General features: G+C 42.3%; 1 pseudogene; it reads right to left on the bottom strand.

Moving 5' to 3' along the window:
* Positions 1-2,050: 2,050 nt before the first annotated feature.
* Positions 2,051-3,325, bottom strand: LOC123482499 (annotated as a pseudogene).
* Positions 3,326-14,477: the final 11,152 nt, after the last annotated feature.

Genomic DNA, 14,477 nt, shown 5'->3' with positions numbered 1-14,477 from the left:
CTCCTCCTCCTCTTCTTCTTCTTCCTCTTCCTCGAGCAGGCAGTTGCCCTTGTTCATTTACTTGGCCAGGTGCCTCCATGTTCAGAAATTGTACTGGTCCTGCATGGTCAAGCTCTTTACATACATGTTTGGCAGCATTCACAGTCATGGACAGCACCTGTCAGGTAACTAAACATACTGTTTGATTGGTCATCTGAGATGTGTGAAACTCCTCCTTCGTTAGTCAAGTTCTAGTTTCACCTGACTGTCAATTGCTGTAATAAATTTATCAAATGTTCCAAGGGATTCATATATGGTATTCATGGTATTATGTTCTTGACTAATTTTGACAATTGAACAGACTATTGTGCATGTGATGACTTATACAATGAAATGACGCTGACACGTTTTGGAGCGAACAACCATTAGACTGAGAATCAACAATCAGTTTAGATCAACAAGATCTATTCACTTGGAAATTGTGCTAAATGTAGGCTACCTGTACTTAATCATTTGCAAAGATGTACTGAGACATTGAGACATGTACTTAGACATTTGCAATTTGATGAAATGAATGAGAAATTCAATTCTGTTGTGAACAATTGCCAAGTGGTTTGGAGGTTTGTCCATGTAGTTTTGAGAATGTAATTTCTGTTTCAAGAAATGAGCCAAACCAATGGAGAAAAACTGTAATACGATCAACATACAACATAAAGCTGGAGCCTGAGGACAGTGTGTCCAAAATAGTACAAGCACAACATTACTATTAATCATAAAACACGTCAAGTTTATTTGAAAATTCTAAAGAAAAAGAACACACAAACACACAATGCCTCAGTGATTAACAGAACTGTTTCACAGATCACAGAACTATATCAGGGTGTCATTTCTCAGGCAGAAATGTAGATAAAAATAATGAAATCCTGTTCCCCAAACAAGTGCAAGAACCACAGAGTCAAGAATATGTTAAATATACAAATAAAATAAAAACAATTAAAAACAATAGCACATCAACATAAAAACATATAAACATAAAGCTGGAGCCTGAGGACAGTGTCCAAAAGCACAACATCACTATTAATCATAAAACACCTCAAGTTATTTGAAAGTTCTGAGGACAAAGAACACACAAACACACAATGCCTCAGTGATTAACAGAACTGTTTCACAGATCACAGAACTATATCAGGGTGTCATTTCTCAGGCAGAAATGTAGATACAAATAATGAAATCCTGTTCCCCAAACAAGTGCAAGAACCACAGAGTCAAGAATAGGTTAAATATACAAATAAAATAAAATCAATTAAAAACAATAGCACATCAACATAAAAACATATAAACATAAAGCTGGAGCCTGAGGACAGTGTCCAAAAGCACAACATCACTATTAATCATAAAACACCTCAAGTTATTTGAAAGTTCTGAGGACAAAGAACACACAAACACACAATGCCTCAGTGATTAACAGAACTGTTTCACAGATCACAGAGCTATATCAGGGTGTCATTTCTCAGGCAGAAATGTAGATAAAAATAATGAAATCCTGTTCCCCAAACAAGTGCAAGAACCACAGAGTCAAGAATAGGTTAAATATACAAATAAAATAAAAACAATTAAAAACAATAGCACATCAACATAAAAACATATAAACATAAAGCTGGAGCCTGAGGACAGTGTCCAAAAGCACAACATCACTATTAATCATAAAACACCTCAAGTTATTTGAAAGTTCTGAGGACAAAGAACACACAAACACACAATGCCTCAGTGATTCACAGAAGTATATCACAGATCACAGAACTATATCAGGGTGTCATTTCTCAGGCAGAAATGTAGATAAAAATAATGAAATCCTGTTCCCCAAACAAGTGCAAGAACCACAGAGTCAAGAATAGGTTAAATATACAAATAAAATAAAAACAATTAAAAACAATAGCACATCAACATAAAAACATATAAACATAAATCTGAAAGCGTTGCTCAAACTCCCGTAACAGTCCCGTTATTTTATCTTTGAACCCCTTCATGTCTGCCACATGTTGGGTCGCGCACACATTTTTCAGACAGGGAAGTGAGCTGCATCACCACCGGCAAGTTGCGTCTCCCACAATGACAGCTTCAACTTGAAAGAACGTATGCTGTCATAATACTGCGTGACAACTTTGTTGCGCCCTTGCAGCTGTTTGTTCAAGTTATTCAGGTGCTCTGTAACATCCACCATAAATGCAAGGTCCTGCATCCATTCTGCGGAATGAAATTCTAACACTGGTTTGCCCTTTTCTTCCATGAACTGTTCAATTTCTTCTCGTAAATCAAAGAAACGCCTCAGCACAGCACCTCGGCTTAACCATCTTACCTCAGTGTGGTATGGCAGGCCATAGATGTGGTCTTTCTCTCTGAGAAGGCTGTCAAACTGACGGTGATTCAGGCTTCTGGATCGGATGAAATTAACAGTTTGGATGACCACCTTCATGACGTTATCCATCTTTAATGACTTGCAACACAAAGCCTCCTGGTGCAAAATACAGTGAAAAGTCAAAAATCACGTCCTCCATTTGCAGATTGCACTTTCTCTCTGAACTTTGTCACAACGCCTGCTTTTTTCCCGATCATTGAGGGCGCACCATCTGTAGCCAGGCTGACAGCGCGGGACCAGTCCACTCCGACCCTGTCCAGCGCGCCCGACGAGTGCGGTAAAAATATCAGCTGCTGTCGTTGTATCTGTCATCGGCACCAACTCCACGAACTCCTCGGTGACGGTCAATGTGTCATCAACTCCGCGGATGAAAATGGCCAGTTGTGCAACATCTGTAATGTCCGTGCTTTCATCAATTGCAACCGAAAACGCAATAAATGACTTTACTTTTTGCTTCAACTGGCTGTCCAAATCCACTGAAAGATCGGAAATCCTGTCTGCAACTGTGTTTCTTGTCAGGCTGATATTTGCAAAAGCCTGCCGCTTTTCAGGGCACACAATCTCCGCTGCCTTCATCATGCATGTTTTTACAAATTCACCCTCACTAAATGGTTTTGAAGCCACTGCGATTTCATTAGCAATGAGGTAGCTAGCTTTCACTGCAGCGTCACTGATGTCTCGGCTGTGAGTAAACACAGACTGCTGTTTCTTCAGACCCGCCAACAGTTCATTCACCTTCTCTCATCTCCGCTGTCCTTGAAAGTTGTCATATTTGTCGGCATGAAGACTCACATAGTGGCGACGAAGGTTATATTCTTTCAGCACTGCAACATGCTCTGAACACACCAAACATACAGCTTTCCCATTCAATTCCGTGAATAAATAGGATGACCATTTTTCTTGGAACACTCTGCACTCTGCGTCCACTTTTCTCTTTTTTGACAGAGACATATTGGGGCAAAGAGGGTGCCAAAGCACATAATGTTAAAAGTAGAAGCCGTAATAAATATCGCGGGCAAAACAAAGTATCTCATTGGCTGCACGTGCTTGACCTACTTGCTCTGCCCCGGTATAAACAGTTTGCTTGCTTAACACAATTGCTATTGCGCCATCCAGTGGACGCAATTGGAACAGCAGTTTATTTTATTGAAAAATTGCAGCGCATTTTTATGCTTTACCAAAACATTTTTATATATATTTTTAATATTATTATTTTTTAATCATCTCGCGGGCCGGATTAAACCCGTTTGCGGGCCTGATCCGGCCCGCGGGCCGGACGTTTGACACCCCTGGTCTAAGGGCAAGGGCCCCTTGTGGCTGGGCTGTTACCCAGTATCTGTATTAGGCCTGCTACTTTTCACAATTTGATTGAATAAAGTGGCATTGAGGAATGTCTAAGCTTCCACATAGGCCTTCTGTTGTTTTGAGTTTGATTTCCGTGGCATTGCATCATTTACATTTACATTTACGTCATTTAGCAGACGCTCTTATCCAGAGCGACTTACATCAATACTTGTTTACAATGAGACTGAGTGCAGTAGAGTATACGTAGAGACTACATCATAGATTACTTTGGAATTCACCCTGTGAGTTGTGAAAGCACACTTCCTCTTTCATCAGGAGATGGCCATTTTATATTTCTTTTTAATGAACAAACCTATGCTCAGTCAGCTCAGTAGATAACCCCCCGGAGTGGAGAGCAGCCCAAAGTGTGCAGAGAGAGTGTGCTCCAGGCTTCTCAAAGGCCTTCCCTCCCTGCCAGCTGGGTTTCTCTTACTCTCTCTGTTCCAACCATAGACTTAGATAGACATTGCATTATTGTATCTGTCCCATTATTGTGTCTGTGTGAGCAGGGGCAGCACACTGAGGTATATATGAACTACAGACAGCATCCAATATGGACGCCCGTTGTTTTCAACATAATCTACTCATGTTCACATACGCCGTTTCATGGTTGCTGACATCTTTCTATATCTGCTTTTACTGGGATTAATACGCCGCAACACTAGCAGGACAGAACTGGACAGCAGTATCGCACGAACATGCTCCATGAACTCTGCCAGAGCGTGCCAAGCACATGGACAGTTAAACAAACAAACCAGCACTTGGCCCCTGGCCAGCTGAGCTCATGACGTCACAGCATGAATACAACATTTTAATATCTTCGGCTGTAAGTGATGGAAAAGAAATCGGCCTCAGCGCCATTATTTGAATAATTCAATGGATGTTTTATAAACAAAGGTCTAATTAGGAATTTTCAAATTTGACTTCTTTATGAGGTTGTCTATGGGAATTGTCTTTCTGGGCCGTACTGCAATACCGATGCTGTCCTCTGGGCACAGTGGAAAGCATGCTTCCAGACCAGAACCCTGGGGCCTTGAGGCAGCGCCATTGAGGCCATCTCCATTTTGAAGTAGTCCATTTTCTTTTTTTACTACTTCTATGAGTTGGCAAACAAACTGAAAGGGTGCATACCGCCACATAGAGTGTGTTTTTTTAACAGGTATAAAGTCCAGGTTGGAGATTTACTACCACCTGCATTTGTGGAATATTTGCTCACAAATATAATTAATTGGCTAATCCCTCTTGGTGACCTGAATGGAATTATGTGATCCTTCCCTAACCCATAAGAAGTACCACACAGTTGACTAAATGGTGAAAGTTCTCAATGGCACTGCCCATGCTAAAATATGATTTTGGGCACTAGAGTCCTCTATCTATCTCTATGGTTCCAACCACCATGACCTACAGCCACAGCATAACCACAGTGGTAATCTGGTTACGCTCTGGTTAAGCCTGTACTCCACATCACGGTTGCTCTGCACTCTACAGCTCCAAACAGCCATCCTGACCGGCACCCAGTACTGCCTGCCTGCCAGTAACCCTGAGGGTCCTGCATTGATACACACACACACAAACACTCTTTAAATACCAGAGCTAAGGTAGCTGACTAAACTCAACTCCATGGTGAAGGGAGTTTCTGATTAACTCCACCAACGGAGTTGAGCAGAGACCAGGCTTTGTGGAATTCAGATCCACCTACATCGATTCGCCCAAGGTCAATACTTTAAAAAATGTAATTTATGAAACACCTGCCTTGTACCTATGTTTGTCCTCTGTAGTTGTGTGCCTTACTTTGTTTGCTGAAATTCATACTTTTTAATGAAATGTTAATCAAATACAACCACTGACACAAAAAGATCCCATCATGTCAAACGAACAAATTGTCTGTCTACATTTATAAAATTGTACCGTCATTTCCTGTTTCCATCAGCCCGGTCGTGTCTTTTTTCATGCGTAGCCAAAATTAAGACATTTTATATAAGATACTTTTAGCTCCCTCAGCACCCCTACTTCCCGCGACTATGGAAATGTTTGCCATTTTTTATATGATATCTGAGTGAGACTGACAAAATCAATGGGGTCCCCCTGGCCAGTAATTGACCATGATAACAAGTTTAGATAGCTGGCCTCTAAACTAATTTAGCAATCTAAACAATTTTAGCTGACATGGGCTAATTGACTGATTATCAGTGACTGACATAACAAAATAAAAACTGCTGATGCACAACCAAATTTCAAAATTGCACCTTGTATATTCTACTATTCTAACTCGCAACAGTAAGTTGAGACCTCGACTTCCTTTTTGGGAAATTGATCCGAGGGCCTCCCTGTTTTATTAAATTTTTTTACATTTTAGTCATTTAGCAGACGCTCTTATCCAGAGCGACTTACAGGAGCAATTAGGGTTAAGTGCCTTGCTCAAGGGCACATTTACGTCATTTAGCAGACGCTCTTATCCAGAGCGACTCACCAATTGGTGCGTTCACCCTATAGCCAGTGGGATAATCACTTTACAAATTTTTGTTTTGGGGGGGGGGGGCGGTAGAAGGATTACTTTATCCTATCCCAGGTATTCCTTAAAGAGGTGGGGTTTCAAATGTCTCCGGAAGGTGGTGAGTGACTCCGCTGTCCTGGCGTCGTGAGGGAGCTTGTTCCACCATTGGGGTGCCAGAGCAGCGAACAGTTTTGACTGGGCTGAGCGGGAACTATGCTTCCGCAGAGGAAGGGGAGCCAGCAGGCCAGAGGTGGATGAACGCAATGCCCTCGTTTGGGTGTAGGGACTGATCAGAGCCCGAAGGTACAGAGGTGCCGTTCCCCTCACTGCTCCATAGGCAAGCACCATGGTCTTGTAGCGGATGCGAGCTTCAACTGGAAGCCAGTGGAGTGTGCGGAGGAGGGGGTGACATGAGAGAACTTGGGAAGGTTGAACACCAGACGGGCTGCGGCATTCTGGATGAGTTGTAGGGGGTTTAATGGCACAGGCAGGGAGGCCAGCCAACAGCGAGTTGCAGTAGTCCAGACGGGAGATGACAAGTGCCTGGATTAGGACCTGTGCCGCTTCCTGTGTAAGGCAGGGTCGTACTCTCCGAATGTTGTAGAGCATGAACCTGCAGGAGCGGGTCACCGCCTTGATGTTGGCGGAGAACGACAGGGTGTTGTCCAGGGTCACGCCTAGGCTCTTCGCACTCTGGGAGGAGGACACAGCGGAGTTGTCAACCGTGATGGCGAGATCATGGAACGGGCAGTCCTTCCCGGGAGGAAGAGCAGCTCCGTCTTGCCAGGGTTCAGCTTGAGGTGGTGATCCGTCATCCATACTGATATGTCTGCCAGACATGCAGAGATGCGATTCGCCACCTGGTTATCAGAAGGGGGAAAGGAGAAGATTAGTTGTGTATCGTCAGCGTAGCAATGATAGGAGAGGCCATGTGAGGATATGACAGAGCCAAGTGACTTGGTGTATAGGGAGAAAAGGAGAGGGCCTAGAACTGAGCCCTGGGGGACACCAGTGGTGAGAGCACGTGGTGCGGAGACAGCTTCTCGCCACGCCACTTGGTAGGAGCGACCGGTCAGGTAGGACGCAATCCAGGAGTGAGCCGCGCCGGAGATGCCCAGCTCGGAGAGGGTGGAGAGGAGGATCTGATGGTTCACAGTATCAAAGGCAGCAGACAGGTCTAGAAGGACAAGAGCAGAGGAGAGAGAGTTAGCTTTAGCAGTGCGGAGAGCCTCCGTGACATAGAGAAGAGCAGTCTCAGTTGAAGGACAAGAGCAGAGGAGAGAGAGTTAGCTTTAGCAGTGCGGAGAGCCTCCGTGACACAGAGAAGAGCATTAAGATTCCCCAAAGACAAAGACAAAACAGCAAATGAAGGGAACTCTTAAGAACTTGAGAAGGATTTTATTGTTTCAAAATGCCATCATTGCAGAGTTAAAGCAAAAGTACCACAGAAGAAAAAATCACTAGATTCTATGAACATGATGACAACAGTAGAGCAACAACAGGGAAAAAGGACACTAACGAGGAACAAGAAGAAAAAGCAGAAGCGCTTCTTAAAAGGAACAATTCAGAACCTTTATCTAAAGTTTAAGAGGGAATATTCAGATATTCAAATGTCCTACTATGAATTCTGCAAAAGACGTCCTTTTTGGGTTGTCAAGCCAACAGTCCAGGATAGGGACACATGCCTCTGCAAAACCCACGCCAACCTCCAGTTCATGGTGGACAAACTACATTGAGAACCTTATTGAGTCTTTGTGCTGTGAGAACATTTTACATTTTAGCCATTTAGCAGACGCTCTTATCCATAGCGACTTACAGTTAGTGAGTGCATACATTTTTCAAAACCTGAAGAAAGAGTGCATGTACAGAGAGTGCTCCCTTTGCCAGGCAAAAGAGCTTAAACATCTGACTTTGATGCTGGTGAGCAGACATGGTGGTTTGAGTGGAAAAACAAAGCTGAAGAGAGAGAGAAACATGGAGAAGTTCACTGTACATTTGACAGTAAAAGAAAAGGTGGGTGGCACACTGCAGATTCTACTGGAGGACTTCTCCAAAGGATTGAAAGAGAAGTTGGGGAAACACGTGTACAACATTCGACACCAATACTCCAAACTGAGAGAATTAAAAGAGAGTCTGCGGAAAGAGGAGATCATCGTGCATTTTGACTTTGCAGAGAACTACCTGTGTAAATACACCAGTGAAATCCAGGCAGTTCACTTTGGTGATTCTCACAAGCAGGTGACCCTCCACACCGGTGTTGGATATACCACAAATGATACAGTTTGACTTTGCTCACTGAGCTCTTCTATGTGGCTTGACCCCTCTGCTATTTGGGCCCATCTCTCATGGCTTGACCCCTCTGCTATTTGGGCCCATCTCTCATGGCATGACCCCTCTGCTATCTGGGCCCATCTCTCATGGCATGACCCCTCTGCTATCTGGGCCCATCTCTCATGGCATGACCCCTCTGCTATCTGGGCCCATCTCTCATGGCATGACCCCTCTGCTATCTGGGCCCATCTCTCATGGCTTGACCCCTCTGCTATTTGGGCCCATCTCTCATGGCATGACCCCTCTGCTATCTGGGCCCATCTCTCATGGCATGACCCCTCTGCTATCTGGGCCCATCTCTCATGGCTTGACCCCTCTGCTATTTGGGCCCATCTCTCATGGCTTGACCCCTCTGCTATCTGGGCCCATCTCTCATGGCTTGACCCCTCTGCTATCTGGGCCCATCTCTCAAAAACACTGGCCTACTTCCTTGAGCTCTGCCCATCGGCTACTTTTGGAATCTTACTTTGTCTTATATTAATTAAATGTTGAACAATGGTTGTTGTTCAAAAATGTTTGCAATAAAATATTGTTTTCATACGTTTTTTATTTTATTTCCACCACACCTTGTCTTTTCCATCACACCCATATTTTTGAGGTAAATGAGTATACTATGTATAATTTACATTGATTGATTTGTTGTAGACAGGGAAATCATATGGTTGTTATCATAATCTCACAAAACGGTTGGGTGGACATTTTTATTTTTCATGATAAATAAATGTTTTCAGCTGTCACAAAGGCAAGTTTATACATTCAGGGGTCGTGTTGAATTATTAATATTAGGAAAACCTTAAAAATCAATACAAGTTCATGTACAAATGTATAAGAAATGTGTTATAAATAAATTGTATGATATTTCATTTTCAAATAAAATTGATGTTTAATGACATGATGGAAATGACATTTGTCTATGGCTGTCTTGGAAAAATGACAAGAATATATACATTCTTGAATAGCACGATCGCAGCCATTATCAGATATTGTTTCTAGACAAATCAAAGACAATTATAATACTGGTAAAAGTGTGTTTCAATATGCTTTAATTTCTGAAATCTTGCAGGGCCAAAGTGCCCGAAGTTGCAGAATCACCCAGATACACTATTTAGTTGTTACTTTGTGCCCGTGTTACTTTGTGCCCCAGTCTCCCCTAGATCTATAGGTTTCAGGTTTTTTGCCAAGGTTTTCATTCTGTAACTTTGTTTTAAGTAGCTAGGCCTAAGGTCTGTGTGGTGCAGTGATTAAGAAACATAATAATAGGACATTTTCTGTTTTAACTACTTTAGAGGGTTTTTTGGTGAAGTAAAGCATTTTCAGAAAACGTGTGTTGATTCAGCTGTCTAAAGGATGAATTCGCTATTTGACTGTAATTCACTGTTCTGATTTCTGTTTAATTTTATTTGGTCTTTGGTCTCAAGCTATTTAAGCCATTTAATAGTTGTTGCCATTTAAACCACTCTTAGTAGACCTAGGCCTAATTTGGTCCCATTGAGCTGGTTGGTGGCCATTTTGAAAAACTGCTGCCTGTACAGTAGGCCTAATGGGTAAAATCTGCTATGTTTATTTAGACTTTTGCTGGCTTTCTGTAAAGGTTAAGTGGTCTCATCATAAAAGTATTTTGTGAAAATTAGTTTCCCCTCTGCTGGATTCTGCATTTATATATCATTATATGGGTGTCTACTGTCTACATGGCAGGTAGTAAAAATAAGAATAAAAAACACTATTTTTGTACCCCCTTTTTCATGATATCCAATTGCGATCTTGTCTTATCGCTGCAACTCCCAAACGGGCTTGGGAGAGGTGAAGGTCAAGTCATCCGAAACATGACTCGCCAAACCGTCTGTAGGCCCCCGGCCCGCCACAAGGAGTTGCTGGAGTGCGATGAGCCAAGTAAATTGTGCCAATGATGGGCCAATTGTGCACCGCCCTATGGGACTCCCGGTCATAGCCTAGGAACGAACCCGGGTCTGTAGTGATGCCTCAAGCACTGTGATGCAGTGCCTTAGACCGCTGCGCCACTCAGGAGGCCTCAGGTTGTTAATTGTTTTATAAACAAAAAGTCTATGTACTTTTCAATGTAGGCTAGGAGCATGAGGATGATTTTTTTATATTCACTGAAATCAACCGGTTGCAGCTATCACTTCCATTGATTGTTAGCTAGCTGTGGCTAAAGTTTGTAGTGGCTGTGGATTACAGTTTCACCTGGCTCATAGAATACTGAACTTTGGCTTTAAATTTGGACTGAATTAATCAAACTGGTTCATTTAACCAAACCATAATTTAATTCAATTTACATTTAATTCAATCCATTTGTAATCTGTTATTTCCACACTCATAGATTCACTTATGAGGACCAGCACAGGAGGGACACTGGACTGGAGGAGTAGATTCCATCTGCAATGGAGGACAGGCAGCAGCTAAATCGATTTAACATACAGGTTAAATCAACGTCGTCACAAATCTGGGACCAGCGCCATTGCTAACTACTAACCATTGCTAACTGTTGCTAACTAGCATAGCTGGTCCCATTGTTGCAAAGAGCTATGGGATATTAGTATCCCGTTGTCTTAACCTTTGTCATTTTCAACCTAGAGCTATGGAAGACCCACTTTGCATCACATCATGCCCAGATGAGGTTAAAGGTACTGTAAGTGGTGTTACATAGATGCTGTGTTCACGATGCATGATTAATACATAATTCATGGTTTATTTGATGTAGTAAAAAATTAAATGATTTATTGATGTATAGGTAAGAATTTAAATGTGATGTAACAGGTAAAATTAACGTTAGGCCATTGTTTGTGTGTTTATGTTCCATCCTGCTACGGAATTTTTTAATTGACTGTGTGCAATCTAACTTAAGCAGATCTTAGTCTGAGTTATAATTGTTGATGGCAGAGGCCAAGAAAGACAGTAAAGGGACTTTAAGGATTCAAGAACCTCTTTTCAGGACAAGCAGCCAACGAGGTATTTTGTTCAACCTGTAGAACTTTGTTTATATTGGCGCCAAGTGTCTCCTGAGTGGCACAGTGGTCTAAGGCACTGCATTGCAGTGCTAACTGTGCCACTAGAGATCCTGGTTCGAATCCAGGCTCTGTCGCAGCCGGCCGCGACCGGGAGACTCATGGGCGACGCACAATTGGCCCAGCGTCGTCCAGGGTAGGGGAGGGAATGGCCGGCAGGGATGTAGCTCAGTTGATAGAGCATGGCGTTTGCAACGCCAGGGTTGTGGGTTCATTTCCCACGGGGGGGCAGTATGAAAAAAAATATATATGTATTCACTAACTGTAAGTCGCTCTGGATAAGAGCGTCTGCTAAATGACGTAAATGTAAGTGCCATTTGTATTGTCGCGCCAAGCGCCATTTGTATTGTCGCGCCGAGCGCCATTTGTATTATTTTGTTTCAGTACTGTATAATTTATCAACGTTACTGTGTTCATCAAATATATAGTTCTCACGGTGTGACGTGGATGCATCGAAGAAAAAGACGTGCAAGGCAATAAACGCCCGTTTCAAGGAACCAACCTGTGTCTGTTGTCGTGAAGAGAGCTACAGGTACACTAGCACACAGTAGACTTGAGCTGAAGTGAAGAACATGAAGATAAAGGTGCTGTTTCTTACTTAGAAGTGTTTTTTATTATTATTTTGGCCCGTGTTCCAATCGTGAAATGTGGCCCGTCAGGTGTTGTATGTTGATTGGTGCTTCACTTTAGGCAGAGTTGATTTGTATGGAAAATAGTGATTGTCATTTTTAAACACGGTGAAAGCACAATACTTTTTGGAAATCTATAACCTTTAGCTGCTAATAGTTCAGTACATAGGACTGACCTGACAACATAGAAAATGTGAAGGATAAAGTTGTGCCGTAGTCCAACACACTTTCATACTAACATTTTACCTTTCAAAGCCATGTTGGTGGAATACTGGAAATCAACTTAAATGCGGTCCCCGTGGCCAAAGTTGTAGCTGTGCCTCACAAATCCGACTCGAGGCCAACTCCTTTCTGAGACACAACTGGGCAGTTGCTGCACATCTCAACAAAACAGGAAATGTCATGTTTCCTCAGCTGCTTTTAGCAACAGTTTGCATCACAAGACTTCTGCACACACATACAAACACAATAAGCGCACACAACAGGCCCCTAGAGGCAGGGATGGTGTAAACCAAGTACACATAGTACCATCAGATTATAATGATGCAAAAAGGTCCAGCACATTTATGGGAAATCTTGACTGGCTTCCGAAAAATGTATAGCACGCAGTTATCAAATAAAATAAAATTGTATTTGTCACATGCGCCAAATACAACAGATGTAGACCTTACAGTGAAATGCTTACTTACAAGCCCTTAACCAACAATGCAGTTTTAAGAAAAATATGTGTTAAGTAAAAAATAAAAGAAATAAAAAGAAATAACAAATAATTAAAGAGCAGCAGCAAAATAACAGTAGTGAGGCTATATACAGGGGGTAGCGGTATAGAGTCGTTGTGCGGGGGCACAGGTTAGTTGAGGTAATTGAGGTAATATGTACATGTAGGTAGAGTTAAAGTGACTATGCATAGATAATAAACAGAGTTATTTATCACATCTGGTTTATTTTAACAGGATACAGTATGTTTGTTTTATGTTTTGTCAATGTGAGAAATCACCACATGTAGGGGAGAGAGGGGTAACTTAATCAGAACTCATGTTAACATCACAGCTTTGAAAACATAGCTTGTCCAAAAAAATGTGGGTAAGTTGAGCCGCTGGACAGGGTAAGTTAAGCCACCTACAAATGTCTGTACCTGTCACGTCTCCTCCCATTGCTCCCCTCCGGCGCTCTGATTCGCCGGTCTACTGAGCCACCGGTCTGAGCGCATCACTTCGGCAAACACAGGAATGGAAACCCAACGCACCCTAATCACCTCCAGCGCACCTGCACCTCATCATCTCATCACCACCCCTATTTAGCCCTGGACTGTTTGTTCATTGTTGTGTGTAATTGTTAGAGTCGTGTCGTTTATGTACGCGTTGGTATGCTCGTTGTCATTGTTAAGTAAACCTTTACCTTGTTAATTCCTGCTTCTGCATCCTGCCTTTCGTATCCTCAGTACTCGTCACAGTACCGAACGAAATATTACCACTACCTTTTTAAAACATGTCTATCTTTATTTCCCAAACACAATTCAACACAATCACAATTGCTTTTTTGTCTTTTAATCATTTTAAGCATCTTTTAACACAGGCTTAACATCTAACAAACATGTTGTACTTTTTTTTACACTATAACATAGGCCCTGTTGTTACCTCATAGCCCAGCGATAATGCCTTGCATTATGCCTGGGCAGTGGCGATTTTAGCATGTTTTTTTTAATGCATGCCAGCAAAGCCACTACACAAAAGAACACAACACTAAACAATACATTAATTGCACTATAATGGTGACAAACGGTGCCCACAAACTGTTAGGGCCTACATAAAGCTGTCCCAACAGCAGAGCTTTCTTTTCAGCACCATGGAGTGAATCCTTACCACTGCTACACCTGGCTATCAGCGGAGCCTTGTCTGGCAGCGAAACAGTTAATTCAGCCTCATTTACTGCCTTTAAAAAACATGGCTGATATGACTGACTTGCTTAAACAAATGTGCTTTCTACTGACAATTGAGATGTACAAACTATGGCATAAGGGAACGATGAGCGGATAAGAGGCAATCCGTAATTTCGATTAAGACATTAATGAGCGAGCTAAGACAGACGTAGTCAATATAACTATTTGTTCAGCACTTTGGAAATTTACAGCGACAGAATTCAGAACGTGGGCCGTTCTTACAGTATTCTCCCTGTACATCAAGTCAGAACTGTAGGATAAATAAGGGGGCATATAAGCAGACAATGAAAGCTCTTACAATATTTGTTGATGACATTTCTCT

Source organism: Coregonus clupeaformis, chromosome 34 (assembly GCF_020615455.1).
Source record: "Coregonus clupeaformis isolate EN_2021a chromosome 34, ASM2061545v1, whole genome shotgun sequence".
Classification (NCBI taxonomy): Eukaryota; Metazoa; Chordata; class Actinopteri; order Salmoniformes; family Salmonidae; genus Coregonus; species Coregonus clupeaformis.
This window is presented reverse-complemented; position numbering and strand designations above follow the sequence as displayed.